This window comes from Myotis lucifugus, unplaced genomic scaffold, assembly GCF_000147115.1.
Source record: "Myotis lucifugus unplaced genomic scaffold, Myoluc2.0 scaffold_4, whole genome shotgun sequence".
NCBI classification, from domain to species: domain Eukaryota; kingdom Metazoa; phylum Chordata; class Mammalia; order Chiroptera; family Vespertilionidae; genus Myotis; species Myotis lucifugus.
In genome coordinates, this window is record NW_005871052.1 from 14,271,632 (window position 1) to 14,285,875 (window position 14,244).

Consider the following 14,244-nt stretch of genomic DNA (forward strand, 5'->3'; position numbering starts at 1 on the left):
AGAGAGAAACATCGATCAGCTGCCTCCTGCACATCCGCCACCGGGGACGTGCCCGCAACCCAGGTACATGCCCTTGACCGGAATCGAACCCGGGACCTCTCAGTCCGCAGGCTGACGCTCTATCCACTGAGCCAAACCGGTTTCGGCACCACCCCTTCTCTTAATGATAGCAACAGCAGCAACTTACACGTGGATACCATTTCACAGTTCAAAAAATGATTGGCCATCTTGTACAGGTCTGGATTCTCACAAGTCTGAGAAGGAGGTACTCGTCTCCTATTGACATTTGAGGAAACCAAGCCCCAGAGATTTGTCCAGTAATAGTCACCAGGTTGGGCCTCCACCCACTCAGGCATTTTTATAACAAATGTCAGTGTGTGCCCTGTGGTAGGGGCTGGGCATATGACAAGAGTATGATCCAGTATCACTCACTTTCTGCTCCTGTGAGCTCCCAGATCAGGGTGGGTGGTGAGAAGTCAGGGTTAGTGAACAGATGAACAGGCAGAAATAACAAAAGACAAGTCCTCTGGGTGGCTGAATATGAATGAGGACCCCTTCAGGGCTGGCTCAGTGGAGGGCATGTCCACTCACCCCCAGGCATTCTTCCTTTTTCAATAGCAACTCTTTCTCTTTTTTCAGGCTGGCCACAGGCTCCATTGCTGCCTTGGTACTGGCCCCTGGAAGTGTCCCTTGGCCCACAGCCCACGATGGCAGCTTCTCGTTGGTGGGGAAGTACAGATCCTTTCCCTGCTAGGCTCCCCCAGGGCCTTGCAGAACCTTCTCCTCCCTTATGTGGCCACTTTCTCAAGTACAATCTTTCGTGGAATTCCTATTGGAAACAGATTAAAGAAGAGCTGGTGCTCTGTTTTGAGTGGCAGCTGGCAAGCCAGAGTTCTCTGCTCAGCCCCCACCGTAGTTGCCCCTGGAGCACTGAAAGCTCAGGGTCAGCACAAACACTTTACAAGCAGCAGCTAGTTTTACGAGCCATCACAGAGTCTGCTGGTCTTACAGGCCCCTCTCACAAATGGTTGATAATTTGCTCTAGCCACCCTGCAGAAGTGCTCCTTCTCCCATGTTCCCCATCCTCATGACCCAAGTCAAAATCTTGGCCGTGGCTCCTCTCCCCTACAACACCTCCACACCAGATAGCCATGTCTGTCAGAGACTTTTCTATCCCTTGCCCTTCACCTGTGTTCAGTGTTTATGGAGTTTTGTTCCCCAATAGGGGATCGTCTCAGAAAGTTTCCCCATCAAAACCCTGGATAAGGAGTATGCTACCCCACCTCCAAACTATCAAGTCTGTCTAGTGGGGAGAGACAGCAGGCCAGTAGGCTTTTCTGTGCTGGGGCAAGTCCCATAAGCTCATCCACTTACTTTGTGTGGAGGTGGAGCTGGTCTTGCAAGTAGGTATCAGAGAGGAGAAAAGTGTGAGCCTGTGTGTCAATCATGGGAGGAAGCTGGGCCCTTGGGCCCTGACAATCATCCTGTGTCTGAAAGTCATCCTCATGTGACATTTGGCATAAGTCACCATCCCTGCTCAGAAGCTCTCACCTCCTCGGTGTCCACAGGATTAAGCCCACACTCCTTGTCCTGGTGTCCAGAGATTGGCTCTGCTGCCATTTTCAGCCTCACTTCCCACCAGCCCCTTCACAGAACCACCATTCCATCCAAGCCAGCGAGTTGCACCCAACAATCTCCACAGGTTCCCTGAAGAACTGGATGGGACCAGGCTGAATGCAAGGAAGGCAACCAGTCCAAGGCAGCACCCAAGGTGGCTGTGTGAGATAAGACAAGGGTCTCAAGACTGGGCAGTTTTAAATGTTATTTCTTGTTATGAGGTGTAGTATTTTATAGATGAAGCTGTAAACAGGATGAGCTGACAGAAGCTCAAATGGATGACAGTAGCCAATTGTAAAGAAGAAATCAACATGAAATTGACCAAATAGAGTATGTGAACAATGGCTAAGCTTCCCTTACCCAGGCAGAGCTTTTGATATTAATTCCGTCTCCTTTACTTGCTACAAGTAATAAAACTATCTTACAACCACCACATTTGTGAATAGAGAACCTCAAGACGTGAATCCCTTGAGTTTGGTAATGGGTGCTCACTAATGGAACACCTCTGTAGAGGCATCTGAGCTTCAGAGAAGAAAGGGCCTGCGTGGGGCCTGTGCTTCGGAGGACACATCCAGATGTGACCACTCACCACCATCCTGCCAACAGTCTGGCCTAGATTACTGTTATAACCTCTCCAAAATCTCCCCCTTCTTCTCTGGCTCTTCAAAACTGCAAATCAATCCTGTCTCTTCTCTGGTCAAAATCCTACAAAGGCTCAGTCAGAGTCACGAAGGCCTTACCCCATATGGCCCCACCAAGCTCTCTGACCTCACCTCCTCAGTTCCTCTCAGTCACTTTGCTCAAGTCTTCTGTTCCTCAAAAACTGCCAGGCCCACCCCACCTTACCGTCTATGCACTGGCTGTGCTCTCTAGCTGTTGCAACATTCACAGTCCAGACAGCCACAGGGCTTGTTTCCTCAATCTCATCTCAATTCTCAGTTGCTACCTTTTCAGTGTGGTCTTCCCTGACCACTCCTTTTGTTATTTTATTATTTTCATTATTCTTTTGTTATCCTCACCGGAGGATAATTTTTCCATTGATTTTTATTTAAAATAATTTTTGTGTGTATATGTACTACATCTTTTTAAAAATAATTTGTATTGTTGAAAGTATTACATATGTCCCCATTTTTCCCCTATTAACCCCCGCCAGACAGCCCCTGCCCGCCCCCTCCCCCTGCCCGTGCACTCACCATCCCATTGTCAGTGTCCATGGGCCAGACATATATGCATACAAGGTCCTTGGTTGATTACCTTCGACCCACCGACCTTCCCCTGCCTTCCCTTCCCTCCAAGATTCCACACTCTGCTCTATGCTTCATGTCTCAGGATACACTCCATTCATCAATTTATTTTGTTCATTAGATTCCACATATGAGTGAGATCACATAATACTTGTCTTTCTCTGACTAACTTATTTCACTTAGCACGATATTCTCCAGGTCCCTCCATGCTGTCTCAAAGGGTAAGAGATTCTTTTTTTCCTGCTGTATAGTATTCCATGGTATAAATGTACCACAGCTTTTTTACCCACTCATCTACTGATGGGCACTTGGACTGTTTCAAGATCTTAGCTATTGTAAATTGTGCTGCTATGAACATAGGGGTGCATACATTCTTTCTGATTGGTGCTTCAGGATTCTTTTTTTTTCTTTTTTAAATATATTTTATTGATTTTTTACAGAGAGGAAGGGAGAGAGATAGTTAGAAACATCGATGAGAGAGAAACATCGATCAGCTGCCTCCTGCACATCTCCCACTGGGGATGTGCCCGCAACCCAGGTACATGCCCTTGACTGGAATCGAACCTGGGACCTTTCAGCTGCAGGCAGACGCTCTATCCACTGAGCCAAACCGGTTTTGGCAGGATTCTTAAGATATATTCTTAGAAGTGGGATCACTTGGTCAAATGGCAGTTCCATTTTTAATTTTTTGAGGAAACTCCATACTATTTTCCATAACAGCTGCACCAGTCTGCATTTGCACCAGCAGTGTATTAGGGTTCCCTTTTCTCTACATTCTCTCTAGCACTTGTCATTTGTTGATTTGTTGATGGTAGTCATTCTGACAGGTATGAGGTAATATCTCAGTGTTATTTTAATTTGCATCTCTTTGATGATCAGTGACTTTGAGCATCCTATATAATAAAACCCTAATATGCAAATCAACTGAATGCCAGAACGACCAGTGGAAGGACTGGTTGCTATGATGTGCACTGACCACCAGGGGGCAGACGCTCAATGCAGGAGCTGCACCCTGGTGGTCAGTGTGCTCCCACAGGGGGGGCGCAGCTCAGCCAAAACCTGGGCTCACGCCTGTCAAGCGCCACAGTGGCAGGAACCTCTCCCACCTCCACTGCAAGCAGGTGGTAAGGCATGAGGTCCTGGACTGTGAGGACCCCAAACTGTGAGAGGGATGTCTGCCTGCCGGCTTAGGCCTGATCCCCAGGCAGACACCCCTTGAGGGATCCTGGACTGCAAGAGGGTGCAGGCTGGGCTGAGGGAACCCCCCCAGTGCACAGATTTTGTGCACCAGGACTCTAGTCTTTTCATATGTCCCTTGGCCATCTGTATGTCCACTGTGGGGAAGTGTCTATTTATGACATTTGCCCATTTTAAAAAAATAAATCTTTATTGTTCAGATTATTACAGTTGTTCCTCTTTCCCCCCCCATAGCTCCCCTCCACCCAGTTCCCACCCCACTCCTACCCTTACCCCCACACTGTCCTTGTCCATAAGTGTACGATTTTTGTCCAGTCTCTTCCCTCATCCCCCACACCCCTTCCACCCAAGAATTGTCAGTCCACTCCCTTTCTATGCCCCTGATTCTATTATATTCACCAGTTTATTCTGTTCATCAGATTATTTATTCACTTGATTTTTAGATTCACTTGTTGATAGATATGCATTTTTTGTCACTTTGTTGTTCATAATTTTTACCTTTACCTTTTTCTTCTTCCTCTTCTTAAAGAATACCCTTCAGCATTTCATATAATACTGGTTTGGCGGTGATGAACTCCTTTAGCTTTTTCTTATCTGTGAAGCTCTTTATCTGACCGTCAATTCTAAATGATAGCTTTGCTGGGTAAAGTAATCTTGGTTGTAGGTTCTTGCTATTCATCACTTTGAATATTTCTTGCCACTCCCTTCTGGCCTGCATAGTTTCTGTTGAGAAATCAGCTGACAGTCGTATGGGTACTCCCTTGTAGGTAACTAACTAACTGTTTTTCTCTTGTTGCTTTTAAGATTCTCTTTTTGGCATCTTAATTATGATGTGTCTTGGTGTGGTCCTCTTTGGATTCCTTTTGTTTGGGGTTCTCTGCGCTTCCTGGACTTGTAAGTCTATTTCTTTCACCAGGTAGGGGAAGTTTTCTGTCATTATTTCTTCAAATAGGTTTTCAATATCTTGCTCTCTCTCTTCTTCTGGCACCCCCATAATTCAGATGTTGGTACACTTGAAGTTGTCCCAGAGGCTCCTTACACTATCTTCATATTTTTGGATTCTTTTTTCTTTTTGCTTTTCCATTTGGGTGTTTTTTGCTTGTTCATATTTTAAATCTTTGACTTGATTCTTGGGATCCTCTAGTCTGCTGTTGGATTTCTGTATATTATTCTTTATTTCAGTTAGTGTATGCCTAATTTCTAATTGGTCCTTTTTCATATCCTTGAGGGTCTCACTAAATTTCTGGAGGTTTCTAGAAGATTCTTGAGTAACCTTATAACCGTGGTTTTGAATTCTATATCCAGTAGTTTGCTTTCTTCCATTTCTTTCATTTGTGACATGTTTCTTTGTCTCCACATTTTGGCTGCTTCCCTGTGTTCATAGAGTGGCTTTGTGTGCTAGGTGTCCTACAGGGCCCAGTGGCTCAGCCTCCCTAATTACCTGAGGTGGACATTCTTGGTGCACCCCTTTGTGGGCTGTGTGCACAGTCTTGTTGTAGTTAAGCCTTGATTGCTGTTGGTACCACTGAGAGAAATTGACCTCCAGGCCAATTGGCTGTGAGGACCAGTTGTGTCTACAATGGGAGAACTTCTGTGCTGGAGACACCCGTATGGGGCAGGACTTGCTTCAGTGGGGCTTTGGTGATCACCGAGTCTTCCCCCTGAGTGTGCCTCTTATGGATGTGAAGTGTTGTAATCTGGATGGTCTCACTCTGACCACTGGGTACACTGGCTCTTGGATCTCCAAGGAGGTGCAAAGTCAGCCACTGCCTGAGGCCACCCAGCAAGAGCTACAGAGAGATCTGCAGATTCCTCCTCTTTATTTGGGGTTTGGAGGTGCCCAGATGAGGCCCAGCTGTGAAGCAAGACAGGCTGCTGCTGTGGGGCATTGGGCCTTCTTTTGGAAGCTCTGGGGCTCTCTGACCCACCTGCAGTTTCTTAGGTTTTAGATTTCAAAAAACAGGCCATTCATATGCAAAAGCCTCTGCTCACAGCTTGGGTGGAGTTGTAAATTGGGTTGGGCGGGGTCTCACGGAATCACAGGGCAGAGCAAACAGCAATGGCTGCCTGTCAGCCCTGCCCCGAAGAGGTCCCTGGGTGTCTGTGTCCCACAGCCCCATGCAGGAACAATGCGAGCACCTGTGCAAGAAAGCTACCCTCGTGTTCTGGTCTGATGCCAGATGAGTCTGGGTCCCCAGAGTCTCACCCGGAACTGGAGTTCACAGCAGTCGGGAGCTTGTCTCTCCCTCCCGATTGAAAAAGACAACAGTGTACCCAATTGCCAGCCCATTTCTGAGCGCCTCCATACCTTCACACTTTTGCACCTCCTTCCAGTCTCAGTGTACTTTTCTCTTTCCTTCTAGTTGTATAACTTGCACTCAGCCAGCCTTCCTGTGGTTCTGGATGATATCCGTTTTGTCTTTTAGTTGTAGTTTTGATGTGGTTGTGGGAGGCAGCAGGTTCAGGTGTGTACCTATGCCACCATCCTGGTTTCTCCTTTTGCCCATTTTTAAATTGGATTATTTGCCTTCCTTTTGTTAAGTTGTATGAGTTCCTTATATATTTTGGATATTACCCTTTATCAGATGTATCATTGCCAAATATGTTCTCCCACACAGTGGACTTTGCCCTGGGAAATATATCTGGAAACATATTGCTATGAGAGATGTCTGAGATTTTGCTGCCTATGGTTTCTTCTAGGATTTTTATGGTTTCACAACTTACATTTAAGTCTTTTATCCATTTTGAGTTTATTCTTGTGTATGGTGTAAGTTTGTGTTCTAGTTTCATTTTTTGCATGTATCTGTCAAATTTCCCAACACTGTTTATTGAAGAGACTGTCTTTGACTCCATTGTATGCTCTTGCCTCCTTTGTCAAATATTAATTGAGCATAATGGTTTGGGTTGATTTCTGGGTTCTCTGTTCTGTTCCATTGATCTATGTGCCTGTTCTTGTGACAATACCAGGCTTTTTTGATTACGGTATCTTTGTAGTATAACTTGAAATCTGGTATTGTGATTCCTCCAACTTTGTTTTCCTTTCTAAGATTGCTGCAGCTATTCGGGGTCTTTTTTTTATTCCATATAAATTTTGGAATATTTATTCTAGATCTATGAAATATGCTGTTGGTATTTTATTAGAGATTGCATTGAATCTGTAGATTTGTGAATATTGTACCAGCCTTGCATCCCTGGAATAAATACCACTTGGTCATGGTGTATGATCTCTTTAATATATTGCTGGATCCAATTTGCTAATATTTTGTTAAGGCTTGTAGCATCTATGTTCATCAGGAATACTGGCCTGTAATTCTCTTTCTTTGTAGTATCTTTATCTGGCTTTGGAATAAGGTAATGCTGGCCTCATAAAAGAACTTGGAAGTATTCCTTCCTCTTAGATTTTTTGGAATAGTTTGAGGAGTATAGGTGTTAGTTCATTGAAAGTTTGGTAAAACTCCCCTGTGAAGCTATCCAGACCAGGGCTTTTTTTTTTTTTCTTGGAGTTCTTTTTTTACTGCTTCTATTTCATCAGTTGTTATTGGCCTATTCAGGTTTTCTAATTCTTCCTGATTCAGTTTTGGGAAATTGTATTTTTCTAGGAATTTTTCCATTTCATCCACATTGTCCAGCTCATTGGCATATAGTTGTTCATAGTATTTTCTTACAATCCATTGTATTTCTATGGTTTCAGTGGTTACTTCTCTGCTTTCATTTCTGATTTTATTTATTTGGGTCCTCTTTCTTTATTTCTTATTGAGTCTGGCTAACGGTTCATCAATTTTGTTTATGCTTTCAAAGGATCAGCTCTTGGTTTCATTGATTTTTTTGTATTTTTTAATCCACTATGTCATTTATTTCTGCTCTAATCTTTATTATTTCCTTCCTTCTACTTACTCTGGGCTGTTCATGTTGTTCTCTTTCTAATTGTGTAAGTTGTAGGGTAAATCGTTTATTATTAACTTTTCTTGTTTTTTTGAGGTAGGCCTGTAAAGCTATGAACTTTCCTCTCAGGATTGCTTTTGCTATGTTCCAGAGATTTTGTGTTGTGGTATGTTCATTTTCATTTGTTTCCAGGAAGTTTATTTTTTCCTTGATCTCGTTGGTAAACCATTGATTGTTTAATAACATACTATTTAGTCTCCCTGTGTTTGAATGTTTTTTGGGGTGTTTTTACTGTAGTTCATTTCTAATTTCATTCCACTGTGATCTGAGAAGATGCTTGATATGATTTCAATCTTCTTGAACTTCTAGAGACTTGTTTTGTGTCCTAACATGTGGTCTATCTTTGTGAATAACCTATGTGCACTTGAGAAGACTGTATATTTTGAGGCTTTGGGGTGAACTGTTCTATAAATGTCAATTAAATCCATCTGATCCAGTGTGTCCTTTAGTCACTGTTTCCTTGTTAACTTTTTGTCTGGAAGATCTATTCAGTGAAGTCAGCGGGGTGTTAAAGTTCTAGACTGTGACTGTATTGTTGTCGATCTCTCCCTTAAAGTTCTACAGAAGTCTTTTTTTATATTTGCAGGTGCTCCTATATTGGGTGCTTATATGTTTACCAGGATTATATCCTCTTGTTGGATTGATCCCTTTAGTATTATGGAGTGACCTTTGTTCTTAATTTTTTGTTGCAATGGTAAATGCGATTTTTTTTTGCAAGTTTCAGTTTCTGAGAGATCATTATTGGCATATAAAAATGCCTCAGACGTATGGGCATTAATTTTGTATCCTGCCATATTGCCAAATTCATTTATTAAGTCTAGTTTGGTGGAGTCTTTAGGATCTTCTATGTATGCTATGATATCATCCGAAAATAATGACAATTTTACTTCCTCCTTTCCAATTTGGATGCCTTTTATTTTTTCTTGTTTTCTGATCACTGTGGCCAGGACTTCCAGTACTATCCTAATATATAAAAATCCAGGGTCTGTAATGTCCAAAACGACTGAAGGCTCCACCGACCAGAAATCAGTCCTGCAGTCAGTGCTGGGTTGCTGAGGCGACCCAGCACTGACTGCCACTGCTGTGGGTGCAGTGACCCAGTATTGACTGCAGAGGGGGCTGCAGATCAGGTCCGGAGAGAGCCCTGGAGAGAGAAGCAGGGTCTGATCCATAGCCTCCGTGAGAGCTGTTGCCCAGCCTTCCCTCTCTCTTTTTCTCTGGCCCGGGCCAGCAGCCCCCACTTTTCTTTTTCTTCTGGGCCTCCGTGGGGGGGGGGGGGCTGTTGATCTGCCCCACCTCTCTGATCAGGCCCAGAGATAGGCCCGGAGACACTGACTGGCATAGAAACTGACCAATCAGAATCTAATCTGGGTGAATTGTGAATGCAGAACCTAAGGTGGGGGCTGAGGAGGGGTTTTAAGGGCAATAGCTGTTTGGTGTAAGGTGTAAGAAATCGGTTCAATTTTTTAATGACCAGTGTGACAGTATAGTGCAGCCGTGGGCAAACTACGGCCCGTGGGTCGGATCCTGCCCGTTTGAAATGAATAAAACTAAGGAAAAAAAAGACCGTACCCTTTTATGTAATGATGTTTACTTTGAATTTATATTAGTTCACACAAACACTCCATCCATGCTTTTGTTCCGGCCCTCCGGTCCAGTTTAAGAACCCATTGTGGCCCTCGAGTCAAAAAGTTTGCCCACCCCTGGTATAGTGCATATGGCTGGCTATCAGTCCAGATATAGGGATTATGTATTTTTGTTTGCCAAGAGCATTTCCTCCTGATGAAAAAGGCTCCCCCACCCCATTTAAGCAATCCTATCCTATATAATCTATCTATACTAATAAAAGGGTAATATGCTAATTAGACCGGGTTGACCAGCCATCTTCCAGATGTCCGACTTCCTTCTGGACAAAACCATGGTGGTCAGGGCCGAGGCAGAGGCAGTTAGGGGTGATCAGGCAGGCAGGGGAGGGAAGTTGGGGGCAAGATCAGGCTGGCAGGGGAGGGCCATTGGGGGCAAGATCAGGCCAGCAGGGGAGGGCAGTTGGGGGCGAGATCAGGCAGGCAAGGGAGGGCAGTTAGGGGTGATCAGGCAGGCAGAGGCAGTTAGGGGCAATCAGGCCGGCAGGGGAGAGCAGTTGGGGACAAGATGAGGTCAGCAGGGGAGGACCATTGGGGGCAAGATCAGGAAGACAGGGGAGGGCAGTTGGGGGCAACCAGGCCAGCAGGGGAAGGCAATTGGGAAGAGATCAGGCCGGCAGGGGAAGGCTGTTGAGGATGAGATCAGGCCGGCAGGGGAGGGCAGTGGGAGGCAAGTTCAGGCCTGCAGGGGAGGGCAGTTGGGGGGCAAGATCAGGCTGGCAGGGGAGGGCAGTTGGGGGCGAGATCAGGCCAGTAGGGGAGGGCAGTTAGCGACGATCAGGCAGGCAGGCAGAGGCAGTTAGGGGCGATCAGGCAGGCAGAGACAGTTAGGGGCGATCAGGCTGGCAGGGGAGGGCCGTTGGGGGCAAGATCAGGATGGCAGGGGAGGGCAGCTGGAGGCAACCAGGCCAGTAGGGGAGGGCAATTGGGGGAGAGATCAGGCAGGCAGGCAGAGGCAGTTAGGAGAAATCAGACAGGCAAGCAGAAGGGTTAGGGGCAATCAGGCAGGCAGGCAGAAGGGTTAGGGGCAATCAGGCAGGCAGGCAGAGGCAGTTAGGGGCAATCAGGCAGGCAGGCAGGCAGGTGAGCGGTTAGGAGCCATCAGTCCCCAATTAGCGAGGGTGCAGGCTGGGCTGAGGGACCCCCCCCCCCCCATCACACATTTCATGCACCGGGCCACTAGTCTATATATATAAAACCCTAATATGCAAATAGACCCAACGGTGGAACAACTGAACAACTGGTCGCTATGACATGCACTGACCACCAGGGGGCGCGCGTGCATCATGGTAGGCGTCGGTAGCAGGAGGCTGAGTGTGGAACATGGTGGGTGTCAGCCACGGCTGGATGGTGGAGTAGGTGAGCGGGAGTTCCAGACAAAGGCAAGGCACCGATTGCTGTCATCAGGGCGAGCCTCTGGTGGTTACTGAAAATTCTTTGCTCCCATGCACCGTGGTTCCACCAGGTGCTTGCACCTGCTGCTGGCGCCTGAGCCACCGCTCACACCTGCTGCCGGTGCCCAGTGCCGGCCCCAATGGCCCCTCAGGGCTTCTTCACCTCTCCTGCTCCTGAGGGGTGATAGGGGTGGCAGCCACCTCTCGCACCCACTGCTGGAGAGGGCCCCTCTCACACCCGCTGCCAGCACTGGAACCACCACTTGCACTCACTGCTGGCACCTGGTGCTGGTCCCAATGGCTCGGCGCCATCAGCAGGTGTGAGTGGTGGCTGCCAGACCCAATTGCCCCTGAGGGCTTCTCCACCTGCCCCTGCTCTTGAGGGGTGATTGGGGCAGCAGCCGCCACTCACACCCACTGATGGCGCTAGCCCTGCTTGCATGCGCTGCTGGCACTGGCCCTAATCGCTCCACGCTGTCAGCAGATGCAAGCGGGCTGGCACTGTCAGCTTATGGGAGCAGTGGTGGCAGCAGGAGTGGGGCTGCCAGCAGACAGGGGACTGGGGGCCACGGTGGGAGAGGCCAGGCAAAGGCGCAGAGGATGGGCCAAGACCTGCCCCTGTGCCCACCACAGCCTCGCAGCCCACAGTTCGTTTCAAGGTGCACAAATTCGTGCACTGGGCTCCTAGTGTTCAATAACAGTGTTAAAACCAGACATTCCTGTCTTGTTCCTGTTCTTATGGGGAATGCTTTTGGTTTTTTCCCATTGAGAATGATGTTAGCTATACATTTGTCATATATGGCTTTTATTATGTTGAGGTATGATCCCTCTATTCCCACTTTGCTGAGAGTTTTTATAAAAAATGGTTGTTGGCCCTAACCAGTTTGGTTCAGTGGATAGAGCTTTGGCCTGTGGACTGAAAGGTCCCAGGCTTGATTCCAGTCAAGGGCATGTACCTTGGTTGCAGGCACATCCCCTGTAGGAGGTGTGCAGGAGGCAGCTGATCAATGTTTCTCTCTCATCGATGTTTCTGACTCTCTATCCTTCTCCCTTCCTCTCTGTAAAATATCAATAAAATATATTTTTAAAAAATGGTTGTTGGTCCAAGAGATGCATATCAAAATGACAATGAAGTACCATCTCACACCTGTCAGAATGGCCATCATCAACAAATCAACAAGTGCTGGAGAGGATGTGGAGATAAAGGAACCCTTGTGCACTGCTGGTGAGAATGCAGACTAGTGCAGCCACTGTGGAAAAAAGTATGGAGTTTCCTCAAAAAAGTAAAAATGGAACTCCCATTTGATCCAGTAATCCGGCTTCTAGGAATATATCCCAAGAAACCAAAAACATCAATCAGAAAGGATATATGCACTCCTATGTTCATAACAGCACAATTTACAATAGCTAAGATTTGGAAACAGCCTAAGTGCCCATCAGCAAATGAGTGGATTAAAAAACTGGTACATCTATACAATGGAATATTATGCTGGTGTAAAAAAGAAAGAACTCTTACCATTTGCAGCAGCATGGATGGACCTGGAGAGCATTATGCTAAGTGAAATAAGCCAGTCAGAGAAGGATAGGTATCACATGATCTCACTCATTTGTGGAATATAATCCTACATAATAAAACCCTAATATGCAAATAGACTGAACGGCAGAATGATGGGCAGAATGACCGGTCACTATGATGTGCACTGACCACCAGGGGACAGATGTTTAATGCAGGGGCTGCCCCCTAATGGTCAGTGCACTCCCACTGCGGGAGTGCCGCTCAGTCAGAAGCCGGGCTCAGGGCTGGCGAGTACAGCGACGGTGACGGGAGCCTCTCCTGCCTCTGCTGCAGGTGGGAGGTAAGGAGTGAGGGGTCCTGGACTGTGAAAGTCTTGGAGTGTGAGGGGGATGTCTGACTGCCAGCTTAGGCCTGATTCCCAGGGGGATCGGGGCTAAGCCGGCAGGCAGACATCCCCTGTGGGGTTCCGGACTGCAAGAGGGTGCAGGCCGGGCTGCGGGAGCCCCACCCCCACCAAGTGCACGGATTTTGTACACTGGACCTCTAGTGAAGATCATAAACTGATGAACAAAAATAGATCCAGAGACATAGAAGCATTGAACAGACTTTCAAACCTCAGAGGAAAGGCAGGGGAGGGTGGGTGGTGGTGGTAAGAGATCAACCAAAGGACTTTTATGCATGCATATAAGCATAACCATTGGACACAGACAGTTGGGGGGTGGTGAGGCATGTGCTGGGTGGTGGGAGAGGCCAGGGAGAAGTCAATGGGGGGAAAAGGAGACATATGTCATACTTTAAACAATAAAGAATTAAAATAAAAAAATGGTTGTTGGATTTTGTGGAATGCTTTTTCTGCATATGTTGATATGATCATGTGGTTTTTGTCTTTCAATTTGTTTATGTGATGTATCACATTTATTGATTTGCAAATATTGTACCAGCCTTTCATCCCTGGAATAAATCCTGCTTTTAATATATTGCTGGATCCGATTTGCTAATATATTTTTAAAAAATATATTTTATTGATTTCAGAGAGGAAGGGAGAGGCAGAGACAGATAGAAACATCAATGATGAGAGAGAATCATTGATTGGCTGTCTCCTGCAGGCCCCCTACTGGTGTTGGAGCCCACAACCTAGGCATGTACCCGGACCAGGAATCAAACTGTGACCTCCTGGTTCATAGGTCAACGCTCAACGTCTGAGTCATGCCAGCTGGGCCGATTTGCTAATATATATATTTTTTAATTAAATATTTATTGTTCAGATTATTACAGTTGTTCCTCTTTTTCCTCCCATAGCTCCCCTCCACCCAGTTCCCACCCCACCCTCTGCCCTTACCCCCCCCCCCCGCACTGTCCTTAACCATAGGTGTGGGATTTTTTTCCAGTCTCTTCACACATCATGCAAACCACTTCTTTTCATGGCCCTGAATCGATATAATCCCAATAAATGTGTTCGACAGAGTATGTATTCGGTTGAACTTTAGAATGCCTGGTAGACAGAGCTAGAGATATTCTGCTGGATTAAATTCAGTTAGCTCTGTCTTCCTCTTCTTTCAAGAATATATTTCCGCGTTTTCCATTAACAAACGGCGTTGGGAGGCGAAAAGACTCTACTAGCGGTTTCGAAATGTAGTGGAGGCGCCTTGCACTGGGGCTTCCAGTTCTGAGACGACAGCATTGGTGGGATC